The sequence below is a fragment of the Pongo pygmaeus genome, chromosome 2 (assembly GCF_028885625.2).
Source record: "Pongo pygmaeus isolate AG05252 chromosome 2, NHGRI_mPonPyg2-v2.0_pri, whole genome shotgun sequence".
In the NCBI taxonomy this organism is placed as follows: domain Eukaryota; kingdom Metazoa; phylum Chordata; class Mammalia; order Primates; family Hominidae; genus Pongo; species Pongo pygmaeus.
The window spans coordinates 178,308,563-178,330,010 of NC_085930.1; the positions used below are offsets into that span (position 1 = coordinate 178,308,563).

The following is a 21,448-nucleotide window of genomic DNA, read 5'->3' on the forward strand; positions in this document are numbered from 1 at the left end:
TAACATTATTAGCATTGCCACTGTCAACAGCAAAATTAATTTTTAAAAAGGTTCATTTCCAAAGAATGTCTGTTTACAAAATCTGTTACATGATTATTCAAAGATTTCACCATCATATTAACATTCTTCCTCTCAATATTCTTGCCCCAAGACAAAAGCTTAGCTTTCTCCAGAAACGTTTGCCCCCTGGGTGAATTATTCACTTTTGATTTGCTAGCAGAACTGCATTTGTCTCCCAAATGTCTTAATCGTGTCAGAAATCTCGAATAAAATAACGACACATCTTCAGTCATTTCATATAACACACTCCTGTGTTTTTAAAAGCTGTCAAGCTCCAAAGATAGCTTAAAAAAAAAAAAAAAAAAAAACCCTTTAGGTAGACTTTAGAGAAAGGGCCTTTCAAAAAACCAACAGTAAAAGAAAAAAAAAAATCCCCACAATCTAGCCAAAGGGTCCGAATGTGACTTTCTCGCGAAGCAGCACACGATGTTGGACAGCAAAGCTGTTACTTGGCAAGGTGGAACTCGGCCGAGAGCGGCTCCAAAGTCGCGTGGCCAGTGCCAGGAATTCAGATTTTGGCAACCGCACCTTGTGCGTCCCCGAAACCGACGGACAGAGACACACGGAGGGAGGGGAAGGAGGAGAAGAGTGCAAGGAAAAGAGGCCGACAAGCCGGCAGAGAAACCCACCGAAGGCCGGACGACCCACCCCGGAGACGTGTCCAGACCGCACCGTTTCGCAGGAGGAACAAGGAAATCGCCCGGCTTAGCAACGTAGATAAGCAGCAGGGCTCCGCGAGACTGCGGGCGAGGAGGAAAGAAGGCTGGGGGCGGGGGGCGCCCGTAGAAACGGTGCCCCGGCAGGAAACTGTCCGAAGTGACAAACTTTCACATCGCCCAGACTTTTTTTTCCTTTTAAAGTGAGGAGTTCTCTTACCTTTAGATTTCTATGGCCTCAACTCAGCAATAATAGGCAATCACAGAAGAATCAAAATAAACAAAATAAAATAATCAGCAGCCCCCAACGCTCCTGCACGAAAATCCTTTCAAACGATCCCGAGCAACATTTCGAGATGTTTAAAAATAATAATAATAATTTTTAAAAAGTCTCGCGTCTCGATTTCCAAATGGGTCTCTGACAACTTTGTCCGTCTCTAGGATCTGCTCTCCAGGACCATGCGTTTCGGATTTATTGTCCGCCAACAGTGTATTTTTAATACAAGAAATGAAGTCTTCTCTCGTCTGGGTGACCCGGGTTTGGTGTGTTTTGGCTTTTTCCCCCTTCCTAAATGAGCTCGGAGCTATTCCTTCTGGTTCACATCACCTCCCTCTTTTCTCACTTTCTCTTGCTCTTATCAGCCCGATGTGTAATGAAAGTTATCTGAAACCCACTAAAACTTCTACTTCTCCTTCCCAGTTCCAATGGGGGAAAACAAGCAGGAGGAGGAGAGTTTGAAAAGGTGGGGGGCCTGGGGAGGCGAGGGGAGCTCTATCCCCCTTTCAGATCCTCCGCTGCGCCTTCGCGGGTCCTGGACCCTCACTGGATCGTCCCCTTTCGCAACTCCAAGCTCAGCCGCCGGGTTTCTATTTCATGAACTGTCTCTTTAAAGAGGATCTGCTCGGCCATCCAGAAAGAACCCGGGGCGAGGGAGAAAGGGAGCTATCTCCCGCCGCCCAGAGTGATCTGATCGGAAGCCAGAAGGGCTCCTCTTTTAAATTTTTAAAGTGACAGCAGCCTCCTCTGGCGGGAGAGGTCACAAAAAGGTCGCCAAGACCCAAGTCCTATAGGGACAGACTGATTATGGATGCACCATCCCCCTTAAACATGTAGATTTCTCCGGGTAAACAACCAATGGGGAGATCTCGCCAGGCAGGATTTCTTTCCCCAGGGAAATAGCCTCTGTTTCGATGTCTTGAAAGCACAAGTGTGGGGTGTGTGTGTGTGTGCGCGCGAGTGTGTGTGTGCTTGTGTGTGCGTGTGTGTGTGAGAGACAGAGAGAGAGAGATGGGGGATGGGAGGGATGGGGAAGGGTAGAGAAGTTCTTTCAGGGGTGTGAGGGTGTGTGCACCGAGGCAGGAGGGGGAGGGGGTAGGGGGGAGAGGTAGCGCTGGAGGGGGCGAGGATAAAGCTTAAGGTATAGGGACGCTAGTTCAGACTAAATATAAATAGCTTAGAAATTCTCAGAAAACAGCAACCTCAAGAATGAAAAGTTGACATGTACATTTCCAGTTTTCTGCTAAGCATTAAAAAAAAAAATTTTAATTGAAACTCATACTTTAATTTATTCCTTTCGTTCTTGTAGCTAGGTCAGGGGAAGGGCGTGCAAAATTTTCAAATCATATTTTTCTTTAAAGATATTTTAAAATCTGAAAAATTATTGGCATATAACCCGCCCAAATGGCGTATTATGGGTTTAGAGAGATTGATGACTGTCTGGTGAGGTTTTGCCATTTTCTTTGATACATTAATTAAAACACCTTGAACGCCAAAACGTGCAATAAGCAATTTGACAACTCAGATTATTTTTGAACGTTTAACATCATAAATGCTGCTTTTAGTAATTGGTACTATCCTATGTTTAATAACTTTCTAATATACCTTGGGTACATTTAAACCAACATATTGTAGAAAAGACATTGGAAGAAAGAATACAGGGGATACATAGCAGAATATAAGGGTCTACAGATTTATTCATGGCCACCTTTGTAAGATTTAGTAAATCCCACTGGCTAAATGGAAGTAAACGCGTTTTTATCACAAAACTCCATTCATAAAAACAAATGGACAAAATCCAACTCCCCAGCTCAACAATGGAAAGTTAAGCAAAGTAAGCGAGTCTAGGGACACTTGCGGGGGAGAGGTGGGGCAAGAGGGGCTGGAAAGTGTGCTGACGGTTAAACTTTAGCTGCAAACGGGATAACACACCCACTTTTTGTTTTCTCCAAGTGCAAATAAACGTGTAAATCCAGTAGGACTATATTTTCTCAAAATATTGATTTAAAAACAAAAATAGTAGCAAAAGGGAGGGATTGGGGGAGAGAAAATGACAAGAGGTGGTGACTAATTCGTTTCGGTGGCCTGTTATCTGTGACATTGAACTGTTATTTCAGATAATGGCCATTGTTTGAGAGAAAATCGCACAGCAGTGGTAGGTAGCACAGGAAAAATCCTTTGTACATAACCTAAAACCCGGTCAGATATTCCCATAGAGTTGGGCGCTTGAGAACCTTTAAGAGCTCCGGGTTCGTAGCCATTGATTTCCTGCCCTTCCTCAACTTGCCCATTGTCGGAGCTTTTTTTTTTTTTTTTTTTTTTAATTTAGCCATAAATTGGACCGGCTCGAGCTATGAGCTGTTCTATTTTCTTCCTGTCAGGATGAGGGATTTGTTTTATGATGCATTGTGTATTAAATACAAGTAATCTGAGGAACCGATTACTTCAGACAGTGCGGCCTGATCAGGGGGTCTGGGAACTCAGCGCCCCAACCCCTGCCCCAACCCTGCAGCCCCCACCTCCTTGCCCTTTACAAAACTGCTTTCAAAACGAGGAAACGTCGGTAGGCAAACAAAAGGTCGTGTGGAATCATTGGCAGGTCCTGGCTAAATTAGGATTTCGTGGAAAGGGCCTCCGAGTTTTTTCCCCTATATTGGCTTCGGGTGGGGGGAGGCGGAGCGACTTTCAAGGTCTGGACACTTGCAGGTACGGCAGGACGCCGGTAGATGGCATTGCGCTCCGAAATAAAGCGCAACGCCGGCGGCTCCAGCCACCCAGGTGAACCCGCCTCTGCCCGCCAGGCGCCGGCAACACAGCTCTGCCTTCCGCCTCGCCCGCCGTTCCGCGTCCTCCCGAGCCTCACAACGAGAGGAGGGCACACTGCAGTCCAGGCCTGTAGACATCAGCCTGAGCGAAGGCTATTCCTACGTCTGAGCTTCTCTTCCCCAAATATAACCAAGAGTGAACGCTTACCCTCCGAGACCTTGGAAGATGTACCTAGAAGAATGGAGAATTCATTGCATCATCATTATTATTATATTAATATCATCATTATCGTCATCATCAGTCTTGTTCTCCACTGAATAAATTCTGAAAAAGACTAAAGGAAATCATCAGAAGGACCTGGGCACAGGAAGCTAACAAAACACTAAATCTTAATCTCTCTCTCTCTCTCTGTGCGTGCGTGCGTGTGTGTGTGTGTGTGTGTCTGTCTGTCTGTCTCTCCCCTCTCCCCCACCCCATCCCACTCCGTTTCTCCTTTGGGTATATAACAATAACTTCATGTAAAGGCAGAGTCATCTCACTTTTTCTTCACACAACTTAAAGTTTAAAGATAGAGTTCTGAAATCCCACAGTAGTTAGACTGGCCTTGTTTCTCATGAAAGGGTCTTCTTGCTATTTAAATAAGAATTATTTAGAAGACCTGATCCGTCTTCCCCAATAAATGAATGAAACAGGAAAGAAGGTTAGAGGAAAAGGTTTTTGCAAGGGGCTTGCTTCTTCCCCTGTTAGCTTGCTTTCCATCAGAAGGTTTCTAAAACAATAAATAAATACAAGGAGCCAAATACCATCACCAATTCCCTTTATTCCTTGGGATTTCTGGTGAAATCTGTTTACAGTAGTTCCCAGTTACAAATTAATCTGCAAAAGCCGCTGTCTGCTCAGCAGTAATCAGTAACATGCGTGTTCTGCAGTGTTTAGCACTGCCCTTGAAATGGGCTATTAAAAATAATGGTTTTACTATAATCTCAAACCAGCTTTAATCTGCAAACATGTATCAGGACAGATGATCTAAATATTAAGGGGATGGAGTAGGAGAACAAACTAAAACGAATGTATAGCTTCAGGGAAAGTAGAAAATGGAATGATTCATCAGTGATGTTTAAAAAGAGAACCAGATTTTAAAAACATTTTTCCAGAAGGAATGATTACTTTTTCTTTCTTGTTCTGTTAATTGTTGTTTACCAGGAAAAGGGCATTGGAAAATATGAGGGTTGAGTGTGAGCTGATAGATTTTCTGGGAGTTGTAAAGATCCCCCTTTGGCTGATGGCAGGGCTGGGGTGGGAGAGGTTAATGTGTTTTCTTCCTGGTTTGAAAAGGGCATAAACCCTCCTCAGGCCCCTTCCTTCCTTCCCCAGCTGTGTGGATTGCAGAATCTTTAAAAAGCCCAGAGATTTCCAATAAGGCCACTGGCTCTGCCTTCATTGTGTAACTGTTTATTTAAAATAAGTCAATATATTAGTTAAAGCAGTAAGAAGTTAGTGCTCCAGTATTCAAGTGATTCCCACAAGACTGTAAACTGATGCCTCTTTTAAGCCTTAAACTTCATGGTCGTCCCAGAAGTAAAAGTTCTGCTAATGGAGACCCTATGGGCATGGTACATTCCAGCACATCATTAAAGGAAAGAAAAGCAGTCCAGCCAAAGCCAGATGAAATGACTGCACTGTCCACTTTTAATAGGCTTCCTGTGGACAAACAGCACTGTAACACTCTGCAGAGGACAATATTTAAAAACAAGACAACTTGCTGGCAGTTTTCAATACCGTAAAGTTAATAAAGTATGTTCCCATTCACCCTGACATTATGTTTTTAGTTTATAGAGGAAGGCACTTTATAACCTCAGTCTAAGTTCCCTTAATTCTGCAGCTTTGGGTTTCTTGAGGTGGCTAAATATACACTAAACTCCAAGCCTAACATTTTTGTTTTAACACTATTTTTTTGTAGCTTTTCAAGAACGTACATGTGCATTTTTACATTTCTCAAGTGGAGTTTTATTCATGGAGATTCTGTTAAATCCTGTTTCATACAGTTCATATCAAGAAGCATGAAATAATCTGAGAAATTGACATTTGGCTGAACAATAAGTGCCTGCTAATTAAATTAGCTTCGTGTATAGATATTGATGTGTATTTAAAAAGAAAATCAATGCTTCCTTTTCTATGTCAGAATAGGATTTTGTAAAATCTTACCTAACCTAACTGACACAAAGATAAGAAATAATGTAAGTATGTCTTTTAGGACTCAAGAGACTTCCCACTGATTCATATATAAATATTTCTCCCAATTTGTCTTTCTCCTACTCCTCTAAATTCTCTACCACCCACAATTTCTTTTCCCAAATCTTTTTATTTAATAGAGTAAACTTTGTAATGAAGCATGACCTTTAGGCAAGATAAACTAGATCAGAAAGCCATGAAATCTAAGGTGATATTCTGTTTAATTTTAATAATTTCGATTTTTTTAATTTAATAAGTATTTTGCAAGCTTGGTTCTCTAAGCATGAATGTGAATTCTGTGATGCTTTGATCAGACAGATCCAGTGAAACAGTCCAGCACAATACAAATTTACCAACAAAAATGCTGTGACTGTCCATAGCACCACACACATATTGCCACTGCACTGGAGAGAGATTACTGGTGACTCTTGGTGGACTCTGCCTTTTTAAATTTTTTTAATTATTTATTTATTTATTTTTATCTATTGGGGTGTGCTGTTAGAAAGGAGGAAACTAAAGGTAAAAAAAAAATGTAAATAAAAAATTTCCCTTCGTCTGGAAATGGGCCCGACTGAAAGCATGTTAATCTCCACCTCAGTAATTTGGTTCTCCAGGAGAAGACAGAAGCCCTGCTGCTGTGCCCTGCACTTCATAAATCACATCTTTATGTGGACAAGGTCAGGGCACCTAACAGCTCAGACATGGGCCTTTGCAGTGGCTCGAGGATTCAGGCATGTTTACTCTCCTATTCGGCTCTCCGAGGAGTAGTCCAGCACGCTTCTAATTACTTTTGATTATTTTCATTTGCTGGGGTCAGTCTGGCTTGCCAGGACTGCTGGAGGGTTGATTTCCTACAAATCTTGATGTCTTTGTAGGACGGCACTGTGTGCGTTCAGAATTAGCACCCCGTTATTGTCCCTACAGCATGGGATCCTTCATAAATAGACATGGTGATAACAAAAGTTTCCCCAGTGAACCATTACCTACTTCCTTTCTTATTAATTAACTATACAAGCATAATCACCTAGCTGATCTTTCTCCAAAATGCCAAAGATTTTAACAGTTTAATATTTTATAGTATATTTGGCCAGAATGAGAGCAGATTTCTTTTTTGCTTCTATTTTAAAATATATTCAGTAACAACTAGCAGTTCTTTGGAAACTAAGATGAAGTACTTTGCTGAAACAACAGCTCTGGTGAATAAATTATTATACTCAAAGTTTTATTTTTCTAAACTCCAGTTAAGGTTGCCATATTTAAAATATTTTTTGCTGGACTATTTTGATGTGTTTCAGTCCTAAGTTATGATGCTGAGTGGTTAATGCACAGCAACAAATTTATACCAAGTTTAAATGAAAATATTATGATAAAATAAAAATGTTAATAAAATACTGTAAAATTTTGGTAGCAAATAGAGACAATAGAGAAATATTTCCCAAAAGTAGAGATGTTTAACTCTTTGATGTGTATTTATTACAAGATATATTCAAGAAATAAATGATGAAAAAATAAATACAAAAACTGAGACATTCACAAAAAATGCATAACATATCAATCTGGTTGTTCAGACAATTGGTATTTTTATATCACTAGGAAAAATTTACTATTATCTTTTTATTTTATAAAAGATAACTTTGCTTATGATTATCATCAGTCTCAAAAGGTGAAATCCCTCACTCTTTTTAACTTTAGACTAAATTAGTGAGGTAGTAAGTGCTTTTGGAAAAAATCTCCACTCTATAAGGAATTCATTTTTCATTATTTTATTAATTTTAAGTAATTCAATCTTTCAATATAGTATTTAGCACATTATGCAATAACTCCAGGGTCAGATTCTTCCCTCGAGCTTTAGAAACACCATCTAAGCGTGCTTTTAGACTCATAATCTTGTGGGGAAAGTTTGTTGGAAGCTTGATTTTCCTCCTGTCTCCACGCCTAGCTGTGTACCTTTGGGTAAGTCACTTAACCTTCGAGTTGGTTTCCATGAAAGTTTCATAATATCAGACTATTACGAGTGTTGGGAAAATAAATTGGGTAACGTGAGCGTGAGTGTGAACTGCCCTGAGTTCATGGGAACAGGTCAAAATACTGTAAGTTTCACTGTATTTGTGTTTGTGTAACGGGTTAGAGTAAACTTACATACATGCACAATGAGGAAGATACTCTGGCCTATACTTTGAGGAACAGCAAAGTGTAAGTATTTTTGTATCCTCCTTCTACCATTCCAGTGTCAGTTGCCCTAATCCTTACCCTGACCTTGGAAGGGAAGAATTTTAAGAAAAATGTTTTTTTTCTCTCAAGCTGTGCTACCCATGAAGATGTCCGTCTCTGTCTGGCTTGCAGCTGAGTTTGTTCTGTTCTACCCACTGTGTTCTCTGCCAATCAGTAAGAGAGAGTATTCTGAGGCAAAGGTGGAACACCATTGAGTTCCAGAGCCCTAAAAACGAGGGTAGGAACACACACACACATCTTGGACTAGTTTTAGGTCAATATTTGTTACCAAGGCCAGGAAATTTATTCTCTACAATGTCTCCTGGTAGGTAGACTTTCAGTACAAAGACGGCAGGAATTGGGTCTATCTTTTTTGCCCCTGTTGCCCAGAGTCTACCATAATGCATGACATCAAGTATTTAGTAGATGTTTGTTGAAAAAAAAAGGATCAGGTCCTTCCTTGACTTCCATTCTCACCTAGTTTGAATGCCTAATTTGGATGCCTGTTACCTCTAGTCTGAATTATTGCAATGATCTCCTACCAGATCCTCTGACCACCATTCACTCTCCCACCAGTTTAAAGTCCTTGATGTTAATCCTCTCAACCATCTGCTGTTACTTATTCCCTTGCTCACAGTTTTTCAGTGAGTTCCAATTGCCTAACAATTCAGTATAAATTCATTCCATTTTTTTTGAGAATTCAATGAGGCAATGTAGGTAAATCACTTAGAATCATGAAGAGGATATAGGATATAGTCAATAGAAAATAGCTATTATTATTGCTATTGCTATTATAATTTTAATTGCTATCATTATTATTGCTCAACCTATAATTTATTTTGCCTTGGTTATCATAGATAAAATCTTATCTATACTTCTAAACCAACCATTTTTTATGCTTGCTGATTTTTACCACCCAGGCTTGACCTTTCCATCCTTCAACCCAAATTATCTGTGCTTCTCTCCTGGTTTATAGCCAGTTCTGCCTTACTTACAGGTGTGTCCTTAATGCTCTTGTCCTCCTAAGGACCATTGTAAGATTTTTAAGGACGGAATCAAGTTTTGTTCCTACTGACATCTTCAATAGCAGCTTTCCATCATAAACTAAACTGTCTTTGAGACTTTTTGTAAGAATAAATTAATTATGGCTAAATGTATGGGGAATTACTTTATTTACATCCAAGCAAACTTGGTTATTTAACACTATTCCCCCTTAGGAATCAGTTGAGGCAGTGATGATTCTTTTTCAGGGATTTAGAAAGGAATTCCTACCACTGCTGCCTCTCCAGATAGCACAATATTGCCATACTCGCCTTACCCCATGTTTCCATTTCTTTACCATCTCTCTCCTTTCTCTGGGCACAAATCCTGGACAGTATCTTGGGCTCCTCTCCTTCCCTTGTCCCCAATAAATAGTCATTGGTTCAGTTGGTCTGTTACATTGTTTCTACAGGGTGCTCATTTTCCCACTGGCACTGGTCTAGGGAAGGCTATTGTCCTTTTAGGCCTGAGTTTTTGTGGCATTTTTACACCAAACATTAGTTTTCCTAAAATAACAAAGTTATAACAATGCTTTGCTTTACCTAAAAACAAAAGGTAAAGAGCAAAAAATAAAAGAAAAACCTCACTAACAAAAACTCCAATGGATCCCGATTTGCTAGAAAATAAAGCCCCTAATCCAAAATGCAATCTCCTCTTCTACAATTTGATGTCAAATTTATCTTCTTTCTAGGCCCGTTTCCTGCTTGTTTCCTCTACACAAATCTTTAGCACTGGTTAACAACTGGAAATATGAATAGAAGCTCTTGGCCCTTCAACTGTGCTGATGTAGGTCCTTCACTTCTCTTACCTCTGATACTGACAGCATTCAGGAGATGAAACAATAGATCAAGTAGGCAAAGTGATAGTTCCATTCATCAAGCTCCTGCAAAGCCTTCCAGGCCCTCTTTCTTGAAATTTTTACAGTATGTAACATTAAAACCATTCACTAATTAGTCATTATTCTTAAAAGCGTTTGGGATATTTCTGTGATCAGCCAATCTACCTGTATACTGTTTGATGGCAGGAAACATCCTTCACACCAGCATTTTCTAATTGGTTATTAGAAAAGTTGTTATCAGATATTCCCTGGAAATTGGCTCTGAGGTCAACTCAGAGAGCTAACTTCACCCAATGGATAAAGATAGCTCCCTCTTGGAGCTTCACAATGAGCATCAATGTGCTAAATACACTTAAGTCTAAAACTCTAAAAGTCTAGGAAGTCCTTTAGTAAAGAGACCTATTTGGCTTATTCGACCAGGCATCATCATAGGTCATTAAACTTATATGAAAGCCTCTCTCCTCTTCCACTGGAACACCTAAGGAAAACAATTTTGTAAATAAAGTTTTATATTACTTTGTTTCAGAAAAGCATAAATATCCCCCATACATATATTTTTCTGTCAACTGACTGTTCTCAACTCTTGATTTAAAAAAAGTCCCTACAAAACAGTCATAAATAAATAAAGACAAAATGAAGCTTCCACATTTTATTCAAATTGAAAGCATCTGGAAAGTCTATAAAGCTCACAAAGAAAGTAGGTTATCAGTAAACTCTAGCCAATCGATCCTTTGCCTGTAAACTATTACAATTGTATTTGAGTAACGGCCTGAGAACCTTCCAAAGGAATATATACAATCTCATTTCAAGATCAACCCACTTCTTCCTATCCTCCCCCATTAAAAGTCCTTCCGAAGCAGAGATTTTTACCATGGGCATATTCACATGCAATGTTTTATATTATTTAGACTTTTCTTAATAAGATTTCGCATTATCTAGATATGCATTTCCCTAGGAGAAAGAAAAGCAGCAGTGCAATCTCCATCTAAGGATGCCTGAATTAAACCTTTAAGAATTCACCTTTTTTTCCAGTTTTTGATATTAGATTCATGTGTTATGCCTGCCCATGACTGTCTAACCACTAAACTAACTGGACATTAAATCAGATGGCATGCAAAACTACAGGAATTTCATCTTTAGATAAACCACAAACCTCGATGAACTAATGTTGTTCCAGATGAATTAACTCATCCTGAGAATCAGAACATTTCATAGGAGCGACCACACAGTCTTCTCTGCAAAGAGCACTAATGGCTGTGATTAATTTGTGTTCTATTGAACGTGCTTGCTGCTATTGAAAGTACACCTAAAAACGTGTACACTAAAGGAAGGAAGAAGGCTTAGTCAGGCAATTCTGGCCTCAGAATAATTGCCCCACTCCAAATCTCTGATGGTGGATGCTGCATATTACTTATACTTGGTTATGATGTCTGTTACAGCGTTAAGAAACAACTAATGTGTTAAGTTATTATCAATGATTTCATGAAACATTTATCCTTTCTCTGTGTTGGAAATCCTAAAATTTCATTTCACTATTTCAATGACTGTAGCCAAACACTTAAAAAATAAAGTAACAACAGTACAGAGCCAGAAAAGTATGTTTAGTTTATAATCCATTTAGTGAGTGTCACATCTTATGATACATATCAAACGGTAAAATGTCAAAATATTCCTATAGCAATTACAGTACCAATACAATCTCTATATCATTGTGAAAATATGGACATTGATTTCAGCTGTACCTTTGAAAATATCTTTCTGTAAATTTTGTTGAGTAAATTCTTCAACTTCAAATAAAATCTTAACATAGCCTGTCTATAGACTCCAGGATTAAGTACTGGTCAACTTCCAAGAAGCAGATTCTCAAAGGTATTTGTGTTTTGTATGTAGTTCTTGGCTGGAAAACAAATCCAAGTTTGCTAACACAGTGCCCTACAACTAGAAGGGGGGATGCCAGAAGGGACATGAATGGAAGTACTTAAAGAGGAAAGAAAAATATGCACCCTGATTCACACATAATTTCTCTCTACATATAATATGGACTGCCAATTTATAAATAATCCATAGAGCTGGATCATGATGTGGAGAACATTGAAATGATGAGCCTAGGAAGGTGATTGAAATGACTACAGGTTTAACATTTTAAATTCATAATTTTGTCTAATATTACATTGTGCCTTATACAATTTTATATTCCTCCTCCCCACATCCATTCTACAAGAGCTGGCGAGGTTCAAAAGTTCTCAAAAAAAAGTGTTGATTAATTAAATTTAAATGATTCACCAAGTGTTTTAGCTACGTAACTTTTAAAAAATGTGGTGGTGGTTGTCGTCCCTGGATAAATTACCACAAAACTGTTTATCATTGTCCGTATATAATCTCCTTGGTAATCAGTGTTGGAAGATTTCAAGAAGGTCATTATAAAAGTCTTCATAAAATATATTTTGCTGAATTTTAATCTTGGAAAACACAGTGAAGTCACAACATATACACATTCAACTTACTAATATTCAACTACTGCAAACAGAGGGAAACAGAAGGGAGGGAGTATGGATGAGAGAGAAGGAGGGAGGGAGAATGAATGAGCCTTTACCCAGGAAAGAGCATGAGACGGAAACACGAATCATCTGTTTCCTCAAAAGGAATCAGTGTTCAAATGCCTTTTGTACTATGAGTATTGTGTTCCATCAAGTGTGACTCTTGGGTTTAAAGATATGTATTTTTCACACTATGCATCCTCTGAATGCAAATATACCACTTCCTCTGGTGCTCGGCTGAAGCCACGGTGATCCATTCCAACACTGGATGGTTCAAGAGCTGAGCAGAGAAAAAATTTGATTATACTTGATTTTCAATTACCTGCTCACCGTAGAACCTAAGCTCTCAGTAAGATGTAAATTCACTGAATTTGGTTTCATTTATGAAAAATATTCCATTGCAATGACGAGATAAGTAATTGAGACAATTAGTGTGTTTTTATGCGTAGTGGGGTGCAAACCAGCACTTCTCTAATTATTCTCGCCCCCAAAATTTTTTGTGTGTGGTCCAGGTGATAACCGAGGTTCATGGCTCTCATAACTCAACTTTCGAATCACCCGTACCTAGGAAGAAGTGCCAGTCATCTGTTTTCACAAACTTCCTGTCTCCCATGGCCTTTCACAGGGAAGGTGATGGGCTGAACATGGTAAGCTGCCATAATGAGGTAGGAAGTTTTCTTCCTAGGGCCCAGTAAACTACAAGCTTCCTCTCAGTAAAAAGGAAAGCACTTGGCCTCATGAGCAATCAGTTTCATCCACAGTTTCCTGCTAGACCATAGCCTTTTGATGTTACACCCTCGATGGAGTCTGCTTCTAGTTATGTAATAGTGAGAGAGTTGCTTCAACTTCTTCAGCCTCTCTTTCAGTATCTCTAAAATTGCGGGCCAGGCATGCTCACTCCTGTAATCATTCCAGGACTCTGGGATGCCAAGGTGGGCAGATCACGAGATCAGGAGTTTGAGACCAGCCTGACCAACATAGTGAAACCCTGTCTCTACTAAAAATACAAAAAATTAGCTGGGCATGGTGGTGGGCACCTGTAATCCCAGCTGCTTGGGAGGCTGAGGCAGAATTGCTTGAACCCGGGAGGCAGAAGTTGCGGTGAGCCAAGATCACGCCACTGCATCCAGCCCGGGCAACAGTGCGAGATTCCGTCTCAAAAGAATAAATAAATAAAATTGCAATAATGGGACTTCTAAGAAGTTATTAGGGTTAAACAATTGAGGTAAAGTATATAAAGCACTTAGTGTAATATCTGGTAAATAGAGACTCATAAAGAAGTACAGTACTTGGAGAGATAGCATAAATCCAAATAAAAATTTTAAAAAAGGAGTTTAAGATAGTGACTAACAACACAGAAGCTGCAGTGGGGCAGCCTGGATTCAAATCACAGCTTCGCTATGTGCTTGGGGTGTGACATATGTAAAGTTACTTATCAGCTTGGTTTCCTGCTTTGTAAAATGACTATAATGATAAAAAGTATCTCATAGGGCTATTGAGAGGATGAAATGAGGTAATCCATGCACAGCACTTAACTTAGTGTCTAGCACATACTAAGCACCTAATAAGCATGAGCTATTTTTAAATGGAGTTTTAACTCAATGCAATCGTTGGTACTTTCTATGCAAATGCCCTCTGTGGTTTTTTTTGTTGGTGGTGGATTTTTATATAGCCATCTTTATATCAAAAGAGAAACAAATATTTTATCCCTTTAATTTATGTTCTGGTCACTCAGGCAGCAATTTGCTTCTGAGAAACAGAGATGGAAGCATACAGAGCCAGAGAAGAATAACCAAAATAAGTGATAGGAATACAAATTCATAATGGTGTCTAAACCCTACGCCAGGAATTGCAATGCGAATGGGGAAAAACATTTTCTAAGAAAGGATTTTTTTGGAGACAGATAAAAAATTATGAAGAAAAATAAGAATCTTCAAAATTATGCTAGAAATGATATGTGTTTTTTAAAATAAACCTTGAACAGAAATTAGGTTTGAACTACATTTTCCTCAATATTTGAAGTAAGCTAAATGAATAAGATCTAGTACTTGATAGCACAACAGGGTGACTATAGGGTGTACCTTTTAATTATTTTTAAATGTACAATAATATGTTGTATAATAATATATTAGTTATTTTAAATATATATTATATATTTAACAATAATATATTATTTATTTTAAAATGTACAATATATTATTGTACATTTTAAAATAACTAAAAGAGTATAACTGAGTTGTTTGTAAAACAAAGAAAGGCTGAATGCTTGAAGTTATTGATACCTTCATTTAACCTGATGATATAATTAGGCATTGTATGCCTGGATCAAAATATCTCATGTACCCCATAAATACATACACCTGCTATGTACCCACAAAAATTAAAAATTAAAAATGTTTTAAAAATATACATTTCTTCAGAATGTGGTAAAAAGAAGATGAAACATTCACAGAAAAGGAAGGACAATATACAGGATAAGACATTAGTGTGAATCCAGAGGACCTCAGTAGACGCTGTTCAATTTTGGGTGCAAAAATTGGTTCTGCTGGCTGGGAGTTTATGTTGCAATAGCAGGACAATGAGTTCAACATGTAAACTAACTTAGTTCAATTTGCTCCGCAAGTATTTATGAGGAATCTTCTATATCCTGGCACATCATTTGACATTTAGTGTACATTGATGGTCAAGTCATGGTCACCACCTTTAAGGAGCTTTAAAATCCAGTGAAAAAAATCTACTGGGTTGGCCATTGGTTAAATACCACACCCTACAGTTAGTCATAAGGGAACAGAACCATGCATGGATCCTGGTGAATCATTGCCACTACTGGGAAGACCAACCCTAATATAAGTGCTGGCAATGGCAGCTGAGCCTCAGCATCCTTATATACAGCAAGAGAGGCACAGTCTTATTTTTACATTCTTACCTTGACACTGCCATCAAAAGGGGTCTGACATGGATATTTACAAATTCCCTGAGCCAACAGTTCAGAATTTAGAGGATATGGATAGACCTAAAATAAGACACAAGACTTCTTTTTCCTGATTAAAAAAAAAATACTGGTCCCAGATTAAAGACAAACCATTCACTCATATATCCTCTCCATGTTCCAGGTACCATGTTGATGGTAAAGAGAGAAGATAAATATACTGAATACCCATCTGTGATGGTTTTAAAATATATTTAGAAATTTTAAATTTTCTCTCCCCTTCTTCAAAAAGTGGTCTAATTCTCCTCATGTTGAATATAAGCTGGGCTTAGTGACTCACTTCCAATAAACAGAATGAGGAGAAAGGGATGCTATGTGAGTTTTGAGGTTTGGTTATAAAAAAGAAGAATCTCTCTCTCTCTCTCTCCCTGTCATTCATGTTCCGTAGATATGATGCAGCCTGTAGAAAGGTCTATGCAGGGAACAATTAGGATGTGCCAGCTACGTGAAAGAGTGGCCTTGGAAAACAAATTATCCAGCCTCAGTCCCATTTTTAGATGACTGCAGCTGCCATTTTCCCTGCGACCTGATGAGACCCTGGACCACAACTGCCCAGCTAGCTGAGCCACCCCTGAATTCCTAAAACATAGAAACTGAGAACACTAAATGTTTACTGTTGTTTTCAACCATTAAGTTTTGGGATAATTTGTGGTGCAGTAATAGATACCAAGCATACCAGCCACAGCTCTTGGTGGATATGGAGAATTCAGTTGCCTGATGTCCTCAGACCATCAGAGAATAGCTCTGGGATGTTTCCCTAGCCCCACACCACTCTCTCTGATTCCTTGGCTCTTGAATCACAGGTTGAAAATTACCAAACCAAATATGCTGCAGGATAAGGTTTAGAAGGCAGAGGGAACAAAAAATTAATATTAAACCATTGTCCCTGCTGTTAAGTCCCATGCAATCTATTTAGAGAGATAAGACTAAGCTACTTGAAAGAATGGCAAATAGTACAAGACTGTACGTCATTCAGTACTAAATTATGTCATTCGAATGATAAGTGCTGCAGAGATTCAAACAGAAGGGAGATGGATAAAGGATGGCATGGTACGGGAAGCTTCATGAAAGAGGTGAGACCTGCTGTCGTTCAAAAGATAGGCAAAAGTGGAAAATAATATTACTGGGAGCTTAGGTGAAACATATTTTCAATGTTCATTTAACTGCTTTGCAAAAAACCCAGCATACTATTGTTCATTAGGTGTGTAAAATCATCCTCACATAATCATCCTCACATGTTTTAAAAATATAGATTGTAGTAGGTTAGGTATGTTTATCTTCATGTGTGTGTTCCAAACAAATAGATTAATTTTCAGACAGTTTCATACTCAGTGCTGGGTGAATCTGTCAGAATAAATTAAAGGAAAATTTAGAAATAATTCTTCTGGTAAAATATGAAAGCAGTAACAGTAATTCTTTTTTTAATCTGATAATTACTAACACACTAAAGGTTCATATCCAGGCGTAACGTTTTGTAGGCAAACTAGAAATATTTTATTTCAGACAATGGGTCTTCCTATTTTGTTTAACAACCAAGGACTTTATATCTACATTATATTCAACTCATTTTCAATAATGATAATAATAATAAAAAGCACAAAACACTTTTAAATCATAAGCATAATGCCTAAATATATACTATTCAGTGCAGTTTTCTGAACTGTAGTTACTTAAAAATGGGCCCCTGGATTTAACTTCTTTGTAAGTAATTTGGCTAAGATTGGATATGTAGGCAAAAGATATCCATTCATTTTTTTTCTTTTAAAGCAAGTGTACTTAAATATTTTATTTCTAACGTTAGTCAGTCTTGTTAATTTCACTCATGTACTCCTTCTTTCAGAAACAAATCAGACATAATCCTTGCCAAATTCTCATCTTTGAAAACTCCACTGGCAACAATGTGGCAAGCGTATTGGGGTAGGGTCAGGGCAAGTGGATCCTGGGTGACCAATTAGCAAGTCATTGAAGTAGTAGAAGTAACAGATGCTGGCAAGATGATAAAAAATAGTAATTATAATACAATCTTTATTAAGTGCCTATTCTATGAAGAAAGTTTAGTATACATCATTTAATGTAACAACTCATTGACTATAAGGTGATTATTATCCTTGTTTTACAGATGACAAAAGTGAACTCAATAAGATTGAGTAAAGAAGTAGCCCAAAGTCACCCAACTGGTAGGTATTAAAAATGGGATTCAAACTCTGATCAATCTGCCTGTATATTCTGCCATGTTCTTTTCCAAGGCTACACTATTTCAGACATAACGACCTGAAAGACTGGTCTGTTAAGATGCCAAAGATACTATGTCCTTGGTAATTGGGAGTTGGCATTTAGGGTCACTCTGAGCCAACCACTGACTGACAGGGACTCTTAGGACCCCTAACCTCAGTTTAGTAATAAACATTAGATTAATAAAAGAAACACCACTAGGGGGTATTTTCAAGACCAAAATATACTCTGGGGACATCAGGGAATCTATGCTGTGTACTAGTAATTAAATGCAGGCCAGCAAAGCAACATGATTTTGCCAAGGCTCAATCTTAATCAAAGTAAGAACAAATTTGAACCAATGTTTGGTTTGTGGCATCATGCTATTTTTTCAATTAGCTTCTCATTGATTAAATATATTTAAATTATAGTTGATATGATTTGGCTCTGTGTCCCCTTCTAAATCTCATCTTGTAGTTCCCATAATTCTCACATGTTGTGGGAGGGACCCAGTGAGAGATGATTGAATTATGAGGGTGGGTCTGTCCTGCACCATCCTCATGATAGTGAATGAGTTTCACGAGATCTGATAATTTTAAAAACAGGAGTTTCCCTGCACAAGCTCTCTCTCTCTCTGCCTGCTGCCATCCACATAAGATGTGACTTGCTCCTCCTTGCCTTCCACCCTGTTGTGAGGCCTCCCTAGCCACGTGGAACGGTAAGTCTAATAAACCTCTTTCTTTTGTAAATTGCCCAGTCTTGGGTATATCTTTATCAGCGACATGAAAACCAACTAATACAATAGTCTTTTAGGAAAAGATACATGCAAAAAGGAATTCAGCACTAATACAGGGAGAGAGGTACTTCTTGGAAGTAAAATTTTAATCTACTAAGGTTCTCAAAAGTGACCCTAAAAAAAAATCATCTATCCTCATCTTACATTTTTCACTTAGATTTCCCTAAAAACACAAAAGTAAAAATAAAAGAAGGCAAAATAATTTTTTTTGTCCCCAGCTATGAATCTATGTCATAAAACGTATGCTAATAAAAACAATTGTATTTGATTTTTAACATTATGTCATTAAGCCATAATTATGTCTCATAGCTCAGGGAAGGTCATTTGGCATTGTTAGTGCTGGTTTCCTCCTAAATCTAGCATATCTGTCCTTCCTATTTGTTTCCTTATCTGATTATTTACACTATTTTAAACTTCCTTGTACTTTTATCATAAAAAAGCACTTGTGGTCTGCATCCTGGGTGGATGACACTGACCTCATGTCATATTCCTTGTCTGAGCTACATTCCTAGTAAAGTTCCCTGACAAAAGTTTTGTCCACATAGTAGTCAACATAGGTTTTCACAGGAAATAAACTGGTTTATGAAAGTGAGTCTTAAGGTGGGAATTTGTTCCTCTGATTCAGTACATCTTTTGAAAATGCTTAGTGAAAGTTCTTAAAGACTTTGGTGAAGACACATATAGATACATGTCATCAGAAAGATCTAAGATTTCACCTCTTAAAACTGTTAATAGAAGTAAACTGTTTACTGCACCATTTGACAAACATTTCCAAACAGTAACTAAGCTTAAGTTGAGCATTCATTCTAGTGAAAATTAACATGAAAATGCACTAAGAAAATGAAGTTGTAAAATTGATTGATTTCAGTGACAAAAGGAGATGCAATATAACCAAACGTCGCAATTGTACCGGATGGTCAAGCCATCTATAGCACACCAGAAGTGTGTAATTAGTCTATGTTTTTCATCACTAGGAAAAAAGTATGTGGTTTTAGAGATCATGTTTAAAGCACCTACAGAATCCAACGTTGTCATGCTAAATACAAGAGATCTAAAGATCTGCTGTTACACATCTATTACATTTAGTGAGCTGTCCCCCTGGCTTTTTTGAAGTGCTGTATACACGATCTTGCAAGGCAAAACACTTTATGTACCATACGAAATTTGAGGCATAATGTTAAATGTTCACAAGATAACCTAACAAAACTGTATGCTAGTGACTTTTTTATTTCCTTGCTTTATGTCCTTTAAGTACTTTAAGGAAAGATAAACAAGAAGGTAGAAGAATAAAATGTGGCTCTTCCTTCTACATTTTTCACTCTCTTTCCTAAATTAAATTATAACTGCTGATTTGCACCCAAGGAAAGAATCACGTTAAAATATGCTGGGTTATTTTTTTAAAAAATGTTTAGATAGCAGCTTTCAAAACATAGCTAAGTAAAATGTGTTTTGAGATGGAAAACATTTGGTCTTTTTTGCAGCTTTCAACAGCTTAAGTGAAGGGATTTTTAATGTTCCCAAACAGCTGGGTCATACTACGTCTATCGTGAATTCCACTCTTCACTGAAGGATCCCATCTCCCTAACTGGAGGGAGAAATTCTCTTTTTAATTCCTGTTCTTTCACTTGTTCATCTTAATAGCTTCCCATTAGTATCACAGGTTTTTCATAGGTAACGCTTGCAGCAGCGGTTGCTGACAGAATTTATTCTTGAATGAAACATAAAACTTTTCTTCAAAAAATGCCAATGGCTTTCTGTTTATTGTGTGGTGGCTGTAGAAAACAACAGGTTACAGCCTGGAACAATAATAAAAACAGCATGGTAGGGAAGCGGGGAGTGCGTTGCTTATTTTCAGGGCTCTAGCCTTCTCAAAGGTGCTACTTACTGAACATTCCAGGGCACGTTATCTGAATTGTCTAAATTTTTATCACTCTTTTAACATCACTCCGAACAAATGCACAAGAGTTTTTCAAAACAAATTAATATTTTAAAATTATTTTCAAATCCTTCCCAGGTAAAAATGTGCATGATAATACATCTACGTAATTATTTATGTGACTATAAGTAAGGTAATGAAGAGGGAGTGAATAGCAATCATGCAATATGTCAAATCAACGTAAAATCAAAAATAATCCATGTAAAAACAGAGACAGAATATTGTTATTTACTGCAAATGTACAGAGTTAAATTGCATCTTACATTTAACAACAGGTTTACTGTTTTATATCCAAAAGAGTAAACTAAGAGTTCAAACATTTGTATGCACTAAATATACAAACTACAAAAATAAACTGTGTTCATAAATGTACATAAATTATGTAAACTGCTTGGCAAAAGATAACAAAAATGTTATTGTCTATTTTTATAATTATTGATTGATTGAGACAGGATTGGGATTACAGGCGTGAGCCACTGCACTTGGCCCTTTTTTTATTACGTTTCTTCAAATTAAACTACTTGGTTCTTTATAAATTATGGTATTATGTTATGTTCATTTGGCTGAGAGAGATAAGTTTAAAGAATTGCAGCTGTGAGATCAATAAATTTGCCAGAGACAGGCTGGAGTCCAGTGGTACAATCATGGCTCACTGATGCCTTCACTTTCCAGGCTCAAGCAATCCTCTCACCTCAGCCTCCCAAGTAGGCGGAACCACAGGTGCATGCTACCGTGTCTGGCTAATTTTTAAAAAAATTTTTGTAGAGACGGGGTCTCACCATGTTGCCCAGGTTGTTATTTATTGTTTGTTTCATAGTGGCTTTCACTTTTTTCTGCATCTATTTGTTTCTCATTTAGAAGTTCCATTAGATGGAAATTCCCAGCTGCATATTGACCC

At 38.0% G+C, this 21,448-nt stretch overlaps 1 protein-coding gene across 16 annotated transcripts in view; it reads right to left on the reverse strand.

Annotated features, from left to right (window-relative positions):
* Window positions 1-21,448, reverse strand: part of MECOM (MDS1 and EVI1 complex locus) — a 581,780-nt gene that overhangs the window by 64,806 nt on the left and 495,526 nt on the right. The window contains exon 1 of one of the 16 annotated variants that reach the window (XM_054482465.2): window positions 690-805. The exons of 12 other annotated variants lie outside the window; for them this stretch is intronic. The gene's annotated coding sequence lies outside the window, so the exon portion shown is untranslated. Of the gene's footprint in view, window positions 1-689; window positions 806-21,448 lie in introns of those variants that run through there. 3 more of the 16 variants (XM_054482467.2, XM_054482466.1, XM_054482468.2) reach the window with 3 other exon arrangements.